The 11,036-nt window shown below is 30.9% G+C and overlaps 1 long non-coding RNA gene across 1 annotated transcript; it reads right to left on the bottom strand.

Annotated features, from left to right (window-relative positions):
- Positions 1-7,179: 7,179 nt before the first annotated feature.
- On the bottom strand, positions 7,180-10,744 carry LOC107844203. The gene is made up of 4 exons (XR_007045604.1): positions 10,598-10,744; positions 9,963-10,040; positions 8,753-8,830; positions 7,180-7,428 (listed from the first exon to the last, which is right to left on the bottom strand). It is a non-coding gene; the product is annotated as an uncharacterized LOC107844203 (long non-coding RNA).
- Positions 10,745-11,036: the final 292 nt, after the last annotated feature.

Here is an 11,036-nt window from a genome sequence, read left to right as displayed (position 1 = left end):
TTTGTGGTTATTTTTATATCTTCTCAAAATCCTTCCTTCCCTAATCCAAATGCCTCTTTTGTATCTTCATCCACTCTACATACCCCTGCTCTTGAACTCATTATTCATCCTAATTTCATCAAAATTCCTAAAATTCCCCACACTATTCCATTCAAAATATCTGATTTTAGGTCATGGTATTAGTCTAATATAATGTTTGATTTTCTTGCTCAAAAACACTTCTGTACTTAGTTGTATTCCTTAGACTAGTTCAAGATGTTGCCCCACTTTGAATACTTCATGCTGAACCTAAACAATCCTCATCATCTGTTTCTAAATAAATTTATTATCATTTATTCAAAACATCAGGGGATCGAGTTCTTATCACTGAAGATGAACTTATATCAGGTTCCTCTCCTTCATCCACTTCTATAAGAACCTCTCATATAAGAAATCCTAAGATAAAAGTTTCGAAGCTGCCCTATAAGCTAGTAAGAAGAAGAAACTCTCTTTTTTCTCTTCACGATCTTCCCCATATGATTCTAATCTCTTGGTGAGATATGTTCGTAGAGAAAAAGTCAGCAAGTGCCCAATCCCTAAGAAGCTTACTTCCAGACCTCCTAAGTCTGCTCTTTCATCCTTAAAATCCACCAAAACATCTATTCTGTCATCCTCTAAATCTAAAGACACTTCAAAATCCAAGACAACTTACAAAAACAAATCAAAGAAGCAAATTCTCAAACCTGTTCCATCCTCTGATTATGAAGATACTGAGGATAACGTTTCTTTCTCTACTGAGCCTGAGGATGTGTTTTGTCCCACACTGATATCCATACCTCTGAGTCTATAGATGCTCACCTAGAGCATGTTCTGCACTTCCAAAAGTGACAATTCATAAGTGGTCATGTCATTACTAGGTATAGGGCCTTGAGATAGCCATTCTCTTTAATACGTTTTGATTCCAAGGCTGGTCCACCTTATTTTTTCAAGGTAAGGCTCAGTGCAAGTTTGGACGTCTTAAAGTTTATGAATTTTACACCAATGGTGTGGCCAAGGGAAATTTCTTCACCACATCTGAACGTGGTATCTCTATGCAGTTAACTGAAAAGGATGTTGCCCGTATCCTTGATATTCCTCTTAAGGGTTGGGATCACTATATGAAATTTGACTTGCCTTCCCTAGATAACATGGCCTCTAATTTAGCCATTACTAGGAAATTCTATAGAAATACTGCTCTGGTTCAGCATAGATATGTCCTTAAATGGGAAATGACTTCTCTCTACCAGCTTTACTTTGATATAGACCACAAAATGATTATACCATAAAAGGAGAGGAGAATTGAGGTTAACTATCTTGTTCTTACTCATCTGGAGTTGCTTGATAATAATGTTAAAATCAATCTCCCAATCCTCGTTATCAAGCACATGTAGAGGATACTCTTAAAGGATGACAAAAGGCCCATGCCCTTCTATATGGATTTTGCTTAACATCCATCTTTGAGGACTATATTGTTCCTGTTCAGGCCTGGTCTCTTCAAACTATAATGGATATTCTTCGCGGCTTGAACTATGTTGTACTACCTATTTCAATGTGATAGGCTTATACCCCTATGCAGTGGCTGAGAAATGAACTGGCTGATACTTTGGCTGAATTAAATGAGATTCAAGCTACTCATGCTCAAGAAAAGAAAGTGATTCAAGTTAGAATCCTATCATTGGAAACTGATCTTGCTAAGGAAAGATCTAAAAGTGCTGAGGTCATTCGCAACCTGACCCAACTGATTTGACCTGTTCCATCATCCTTTTAAGCCATACCCTTATAGTTTCTTAGGATCCTGTCCTTTTACATCTTATTTTTCCTAGTACCTAGATGGTTTCTTATGCTATTTTTTTTATGCTTGCTTGTATTTTATATTTTGCTATATCAATGGAACCTCTCTTGCCTATGTTTAATCTTTGACTGTCTTGGCTGCTGCATTACTTAATTAGTTTTTTATTTTGACTGTCTTAGTGATAACCCCACTGGTCATAAATTTTTTAGCATTGCACTTTATGATTTATGTTTATTATGTTTTGATGATGCCAAAAGGAGGAAGACTTGAGGTGTGCAATGTAACTCATAACTATCCTGTTTCTTGCTAAAGAGCTCTTGACTTAGAGCCTACGATAGAAGTCAAAAGTTGCACAATGGCAGAAGGTTTGTTTTGCACAATGGCAGAAGGTTTGTTATCACCTAAAAGGGAAAATTTGTTGGAATGTATGAAGTTTTGGTGATTGACTTAATAGATAAAACATATTAGTTGAAGTTGTACACTGATATACAGAGTCAAGGGGATATAAGTTTACTAGAATATGAAGACCAAGTTGCTTGGAGACAGAAATTGATAAGCAAGAATGATTCTAATAAACTCAAAATGAATATCACGTGTTTTAAACAAGAGGTTGAGTTTGTGTACAACACTTGAAGGTATGAAAAGATAAAGTGAAGAAGGAGTTCTACTTAGACAAGGAGATCAACTTGAACAAGGACTTTCACTTAACAACAAATGTTGACGAGTTGAAGAGTCTAACTGAAGATAGAAGACTTATCATCTGAATGACTCTTTGGAGAGTTGTTAAATAGAGGGAATAACTCTAATAGTCATTCACGCACTTACAAAGAGAGAAGCAATTAGCAAATTGACATTGCAGTTCCAAAGCTTGATGGAATCAGTATTTGAACCTATTTCAAATATTTAGAAGTTAAGGTGTGTTAGATTCTATGTATTGATTGGTTCTTGAGTTGTATTATTTTAATTTTTGAGTCCCAGTGAAGTATAAGCTGAGTTAGATTATTGTCTTCAAGTTAGGGAACTCGAAGACTTGGGAACACTTACCTTGAGAAGGTTTGTGTCTTTTATAGAAGTAGGAATTATAGTTTATAATTCTCAGATTACAATAGTCTTGTAATTTATTGATTATTGAGGCTCATGTTTTAGTGAAGTTGGGGTTAAATCCTGTAGAGGTATAGGTCGTGATTTTTCGCACCTCTTCGAGTCGGATGTTTTTCACGTGAAAAATCACTGTCTCATTTACTTATTGTTTTAGAATTGTTGAAACATGTTAGATAACTTGTTTCACTCATAGGCAACTATTAGGTTAAACTAAGTAAATCAATAGGTCACGTACTTTAACAATTATACTTCTATGAGAAAAAGTCAAGCAAAACTTCTTATTTATATTATTATGAAATATTATTATTTTTGAGATATGTAGGGGATTGTTGAAAAATTATTTTATTTCTCAAAAAGAGTAGGAGTGTTTTTTCTCCCTTAAGCTATAATTAATTTTGGTCAAAATGATCGATGTCAAATGTTATTACCATTTAATTTTATCAAATGAATGGTCTTTATGACCAATAGCCATTATGACTTTTACTATTCTTTATTATCACATTATGTTACATTTTACCTCATTTTTTTTACCTCTTTAGTGTTATTGACTACTATATTAATTGAGCATAATTCAACTATTATATATATTACAAGTCTTCTATTTGTGAAGAGAAGAAGGAAAATTCTACTACATATTTTTACTCTCTTTTTTTGTTTCTTTTCCCCACATATTATTTGAGTGTGCTGAATTATTTTTTTTTAAATTATGACTCCTAATTTATATTAAATCTTGCTAAATTTTTAAATGATATATTTATATCAGGTGAAATATCCTTAAGAACAACGATCAAAGCATGCCTTAAACTATGAAGAATTCTCAACAAATATTTGTGATAGATTTTTCATAAAATTTACAAGAAAATTAATATTGAATAATAGAAATAGTACTTTAAAATAATCATACTGTATGACTAAGTAAAAATGAAGGAAGGTATGATAAAAGACATCAAAATCCCCCTGAACATGTCGCCAAAACTTACTTTAGATCCTAAACTAATCGGGCAATTATTTATCCCTCTTAAAAACTTTTAAGTGAATTTTTTACCACCCTAAAGATGTAATACCACTCTCACAAAGGGAGGTGCACTACACATGCACCCATATCACTGCCACGTAAATATTTGTTTAAAAAAATGATGCCACACACACACACAAACACACACAGAGATATATATATATAATGAAAATAATAAAAATAAAAAAGAAAATTCCTTTCTTCTTCACCACCCCTACCCCCTCACCCCCCCCCCCCCTTCTTCACCGTTCAAGCCCCCCCCCCCCCCCCCCCCCCCCCCCCCCGCGTACTCATTTTTTTCTTTTTCTCAGACCATGCCCCTCCCCGGTTTCTCCCCTTCCAACCCGCACCCCTTCCAAAAAAATGCCTCCCCCTTCAATTCTTTTCGTTTTCTCCATTAACACCATCAGAGAACAACCATGAACACACCAATTTAAAGCCTTTCCTCCGTTAAAATATTATTTTAATCTTCACTTCAAAATAATTAGATATTCAGTTTTTTATTATTATGAAATAAAAAAAGATAAAACAAAATAAAGATTTTTTTGCAAGAATTAGATGAAGTTTAAATTATTTAACCTTACTGAAATTCTGATTTGTTTTCAGCTTTGAGTTTATTGGTAGAGTGTTTTCTGGAATATATATTGAAGGAAGACTTAGCAGGTTGAAGAAAATATGTAAGATGATGATGATGATAGTGGGTTGGGGTGGGGTGGTGGTGATGGGGGGGGGGGGGATGGATAAAGTTGTTTCTCTCTCTCTCTGTATATATATATATATATATATATATATATATTATATATATATATATATATATATATAATCTATAAAATTTAAAAGGTGGGCCCCACCTTTTTAAAAATATTTTTTTGGCCATTTACGCGCTAACTTTTTAAAAATTTACCACGTCAGCAGTTAGGGTGGTAGAAAATTCATTTAAAAGTTGTTAAGGGGGGTAAATAATTTTCCGATTAGTTTAAGGTCTAAAGTAAGTTTTGGCAACAAGTTCAAGGGATGTCTTTTCTCAAAAATGAAGGAGGGGTATATCGTTTGCTCGACAGTTGAGAGTTGACTGATTTTAAAGTTCAATATTTCATCCAAGTGCACACCGATTACATAGAAAGTAGTACTCTCTACGTCTCAATGTATGTGATATAGTTTGATTTGATAAGTTTTTTTTTTAAAATAAACTTATGATTTAAAGTCATAGATATTTATGTGGTTATAAATTATTTCATTAAGGATAAAATAAATATATTAAAGTCAAATTACTATTAAATATAAAAATATATCATTTTTTTTTAGAACTGACTAAAAAAACGTGTTATATATATATATATTGAGAGAGACTAAGTAATAGTAATTTCATTGACTTACACACTATTTGGATGGTGATTTTTCATGGTATGGTATAGTATGGTTACTAAGAGAATTATGTTTGTTTTGATTGTTTCGTAAAATGTATGGTATGGTATGATTTAGTTTCATGGTTTGATAACCATGAAAACCCTCACTTTATGTAACCACCCATTTGATGGTATCCCATTATTTGCTTATTTTGTTTTTCAATTATGCTATTATTTAATATTATATAATCCTAATTATACTTTACCCTATATTATTTAACTCCACCTCCTCCCCCCCCCCCTCCCCGCCCCCAATTTTTTTTTTTAATTTTTTTTCTTTTAGAAAATTTGAAACTTTTTTCTTATCTCACCCCCTATCCTGATCCCGACCCCATCCCTTATTAAGTCGCCACCCTAATTTTTTTTTAACAAATTATTTTTAAAAAAATTATAAAATTTTTTCTTACCTCACGCCCCCCCCCCCCCCCCCCCACCCCTTACTACCCCCTCTTTCAAATCAATTTTTTGAAAAAAAAAAACATCTTACCCCACCACCACCTCCTACCAACCCCACTCCTACCCCCCACATCCATCTATAAAAAAATATTTTTTAATTTATTTTTTAAAAAATTTATAACTCTTTTCTTACCCAACTCCTATCCTTACCCTCGATCCCCCACTTCACTACCCTACCCCTAAAAATTTTCAACAACAAAAAATTTATATTTTTTTCTTACCTTACACCCCTTATTCTATTCGTTCTCATTGTTTTGTGTTAATACATATAAATAATTTTAGGAAATATTTTTCTATTTGCATAACGACCACAAGAAAATAAGTAAGAAACAATTTATTTTTCTAGATTTTTTTGTATTTCACACTGAACACACCCGTAGCATACACAAAAGATACATTCAAACTTAGTACTTGTCTTTGGTGGTTACGTTACCAAAAGAAAATGAAATTTGTTACTATAAAAAATAAATTCGATTAAATTTATTTTCATCTACTCTTGTATTGATTTTATTAAAATTTACATAAATTTAACAACTTGATATATTTATATGACATAATTTGTGACAGGTTAGCAGGAAGAAAATTATTTTATCAACAATTATTGATAAATTTAACATTTATAACAATTAAGGGTATTTTGGTAAACTTACCAATTACAATACAGTATCATACCGTCAAATCAAACAATAAAGTTGTTATTAAATATCAGTGATCGATACAGTTTATCCAAACATTATATTGTATTATACTATACAATACAATACCATACCATACAATATCATATAGTACATTATGAAACCATGACAAACCACCGTCCAAACAAAGTGTTAAGATTTTGGATCTGCCATGAATGTAAAAAGACAGATTCTCTAGACTAACCAACTACTTCCTCCATTTCATATTATTTGAACCTTATACATCTGACATATTTTTAATATAATTTTAATTAGAGGTGTATTTTATTAAATTAATTTTATTAATGATGTTTTATAATTTTAAATTTAATATTTCTACTACTTTATACTCGTGATAGTATGGAGAAAATATAATAAAATTCTCTTTTATTTTATTAAAATGAAAGATCTTTTTTTATTATAGAGGTCAAGTAAAATGAAATGAGGTAGTACAACCACGAAAATTTACTAAGTGGAATGTACAAATTTATCAAGTAGACATTTGACCATGTTTTATTGTGAAAATAGAAAAAAAAATAGTTATTATTTTTGTTTGGAAATTGAAGTTGTGATTGCCTCTTGGACATGAAACAAAAAGGTGAAAACAACTTTCTATTGTTTTTGAAATTTTTGGAATGAAGTTTTGGAATAAAGTGAATCAAAGATTAAAAAAAAAAAAGAAGGGAAGAAGTACTTCTCATCTTGCCAATTGGTGTTTTATGCTTAAGAAATCATCACTGGAAAAGTTGAAAGAGGTAGACTTACACAATTTGGTGAGAGTTCCAAAGAATTGAATATGTATGGAAGTCCTCAGTTGGGTCAAACCATAGAACATGCCTCATCTCACGCCCACCAGTACCATTCTTGTACACATTTGTCTGAATAAGATAGGGTTCCCCTGTTCTGTTTCCCAAGAACTCAGTCTTGTTCATCTCTTGTTGGCCCTGCCCCATCTTCTGTGCACATCTGCAGTACTCATCACGTAAAAATCCACATTAAACGCATTTTAACATGAGTTTAACTTTTATAAAGTGAGATTAGCCTATTGTGGTAGAGAGTTGTATTATGTGCATTGGTCATGTAAGAAAATATGTAAGGTCGAATTGACCAATAACAACTAGTAACTCTACATACCAACCTAAAATAGAACATATATCAACTTTGATATAGTAACTAGGAAATAGATTAACCACCTATGTACGTGGCTATGGCATAGCTACATTGATCCAAGGGTGATCACTTGAACACCCTTCGTCGAATAATATATTATGTATATAGAAAATAATATTATATATATAGATCCAAAACAACTTTTTAAAGATTTATACTAAATTTTAGAACACCATTCACAAAATTTCTAGCTTCGGCATTGTACACGGTTAAAATGATGCAATAGTGTTGAAGAATTTCACATCGGATGAAAGAGGGATGGATGGTCTTCTCGATCCTTCCTTTTTAGCTAAGTTTTGAGTTAAATTAGACTCAAGATTCATTTATTTAATGTGGTATTAGCACATAACTCATTCCAATTCTTGTTTCCAATCTTGGGCCTCCATATTAAAAATATTAGTTTAGTGTACGTGTTTTGCACGTGCATATGAAGATAATAATAAGCTTATATAAAAAATAAATTTCTATCATTTATATCTAATAATATACATGATTCACCTTTAAAAATCCTGCTTTTATGAATCAGATCCATTACATAAGGCTAATTTCTTGATAAAGAAAAGCTTACCCTTCAAAAGATCTCCTACTTCTCTCTTTTCATACTACTCAAGCTCACGTCAAGGCACGTAAAATCACATTCCATTTTATGCATCTTCTCATTCAAGAAAAATAATTATAAATTATAAAATAAAAATATGGACAAAAAATAGAAAGAAAAAAATATGACATATTGAAATATCAATTATTTAATATTATACTTTAAAAGAAAAAATATACTTTAGAGTTTTGATGACGATACTAAAACGTAAAATGAGCAATTCAAATTATCCCTGATGGGAGAATGAAATCGGTTATAAATTTGATTTACTAACACATGAAATCTCTAATTACCATTATGTTTTTATCTTCTAGCCAACTAAAAACTTTGTTTAATACTTGTTTGATACTATGATTTGTTTGCTATTATCAGAAATCACAATTTTTACTTTATTTTTATCTCAATAATTTTTTGAAATGTAAATATGATTTTGACAAAAGAGTATTAACATGAATTAAGCCTTAATAAGAAGTAAAACTAATGTGAATAAAAAATAAAATTCAGAATAGAAAAATAATATACCTTAAATTCACTTGTAATCGATACCTTGTAATCTATATGAAGTTTTGTCCGCATGTTTCACATAAAATCTTTCTTCATCTGCACAAACATATTAAAGAATCAATCAATAATGATTTATTTACGAAGGCAAATACAAATAATAACAGTTTATGAAAAAATATCTTAAAAGTTAAAAGGATCTTCAATTTGTTAAGCCTAATTTAAAGCAACAATAAAAAAAGACAAACTTATTTGAAGGTAAATTTAAACAAACAAACAGAAAAAGGCATCAAATATAGAAGCTTAATACCTTAGACGAACTTATTTGCAGTCAAAAGAAAATCTTGAAAAGGGTAAAAAAGAATTTAAAGTGATTCTTTACATATATTATTTGAGGACTGGTAATTTATTTTAGGATTCATAAATATTTTCGGATTCATATATTTTATGTAGTTTAGGATTCGTAATCTTTTCATATATTTATTTTATCAGGGTTTTTTCATATATTTTAGGAGTGCTTGATTTAATAATATAATAATTGAAGATAATAGGTGAAAAAATAATTCTGTCTATTGCAGAGTGTTTTAATGAAGGGAAAAAAAGTTTGAATCACTTTTCTAAAGGTCTTCACACTTTTAATATAAGGGCAAAATTCATAAATAGCATACTTATCCCCTTAATTATGAGTTTCATAGCAACAGTTTCATAATTACATAATATAACAAGTTGTATTTTGTATTTTTGCAAACTGTTGCTACAAAAATATAAATACATATGATTTTTACTGCCCTTGTGATCGATTTGTATTTTGTATTTTTGCAAACTGTTGCTACAAAAATATAAATACAAATACATATGCTACAAAATATAATTTGATAAAAGTGTTGCCATTTTTTTATAATTTAATACTTAAGTATGCTACTTTATGTATTTTTTTCTTTAATATATTATAAATATAGATATAGATTATAGATTATAGATTAAGAGGCTCACATCGAATGAAGAAAGAATAGGTAGTCTCGTTATATGGCTTTGGACCATCCTACTTATTGAGCGAGCTTTTGAATTAAATTAAATCCAAACATAATTTCTTATTTAACGTAGAGTAATCTTATATTGTCGATACAATAACTAGACGTTAATCATTTTCATTAACATTCTTACAAGATCAAAATTTTGCATTGTTAGATCTGAAATATAATGCATAACATTTCAAAATTTTGCAACTCACATAATAAGCCGTCACAACACCGGCAGAGTCACCTCCCACCAATTTCAACCTCATGCTAAACCAACCAAATCTGTATCTCTGCCTTGTCATAAGTCCACAGCGTATAAGAATAGGAAATACATCAAAGTAAGCAAAAAGTACTTTATGGTTCAAATGTCAAAATAAATGAAAGAATAATAGAAAATAATAAGGTAAGTTGCATAGACTCTTTAATTTCGATGTCGCACTCGTATCAGATTCTCCAAAAATACATTTGGTGAATCTGACACGCACCTGTTGATACTTTTGAAGATTCCGAGTAATATAAATAATAAGCATAGAAGTCTCTTGTATTAATTCTAAGTGTAGACTTGGGAGGCTACCCCCGAATGGAACCCTATCCGGTGCGATCCGAATTAATCGGACTTCAATGTGGGTACCGAACACCGGATGGGAACCCAAAAAAAAATTCTAAGTGCAGACACATCTCTATAACATTTAAATTTTCACTGAAACTACTTGTATTAATTCTAAGTACAGTCACATGTTATGTTATACTTATTATATTACTAAATTTTTTCTCATAACAACATTTTACTTTTACAATCAATAAATATCTCAGAAAATAATGTCATTATAGAGAGATTTGATTGTACCTGCTTTGTTGTATAAGGAGAGATACCAGATCTGTCCATCTTCAGAAGTCTTGAAGTGAGACTCAGGGCAATCACTTTTACGAAAGTTATCTTCAAATGAACCCTTAACTTCATTGCTGATGATAGCAATTAAAGCTGCAATTAAGAGAAGATTAGCCAATGAAGAAGAAATGGTCCTTTCCGCTCATATTAAGGGCAGAGGTGGAAATAATAATATCTCATGTTTGTTTTACATCTTTAATCATAGTATGGGATATATCTAACATTTTATCACTACAACAACAAAGATTTTAGCAGCAATAGATATGCATTTTAACAAAAAATATATGCTGAAACTTTTACCAGCATTAGTTAATTGTCATCGGGTTCAATGTTGATATAGGCGTTATAGGCATTTATAAAGAACGCTAAATTATAATTGTCACAAATAATATTGCCT

Source organism: Capsicum annuum, chromosome 10 (genome assembly GCF_002878395.1).
Source record: "Capsicum annuum cultivar UCD-10X-F1 chromosome 10, UCD10Xv1.1, whole genome shotgun sequence".
Lineage (NCBI taxonomy): Eukaryota > Viridiplantae > Streptophyta > Magnoliopsida > Solanales > Solanaceae > Capsicum > Capsicum annuum.
The sequence above is the reverse complement of the archived record's forward strand: the minus strand, read 5'-3'. Positions and strand labels throughout refer to the sequence as shown.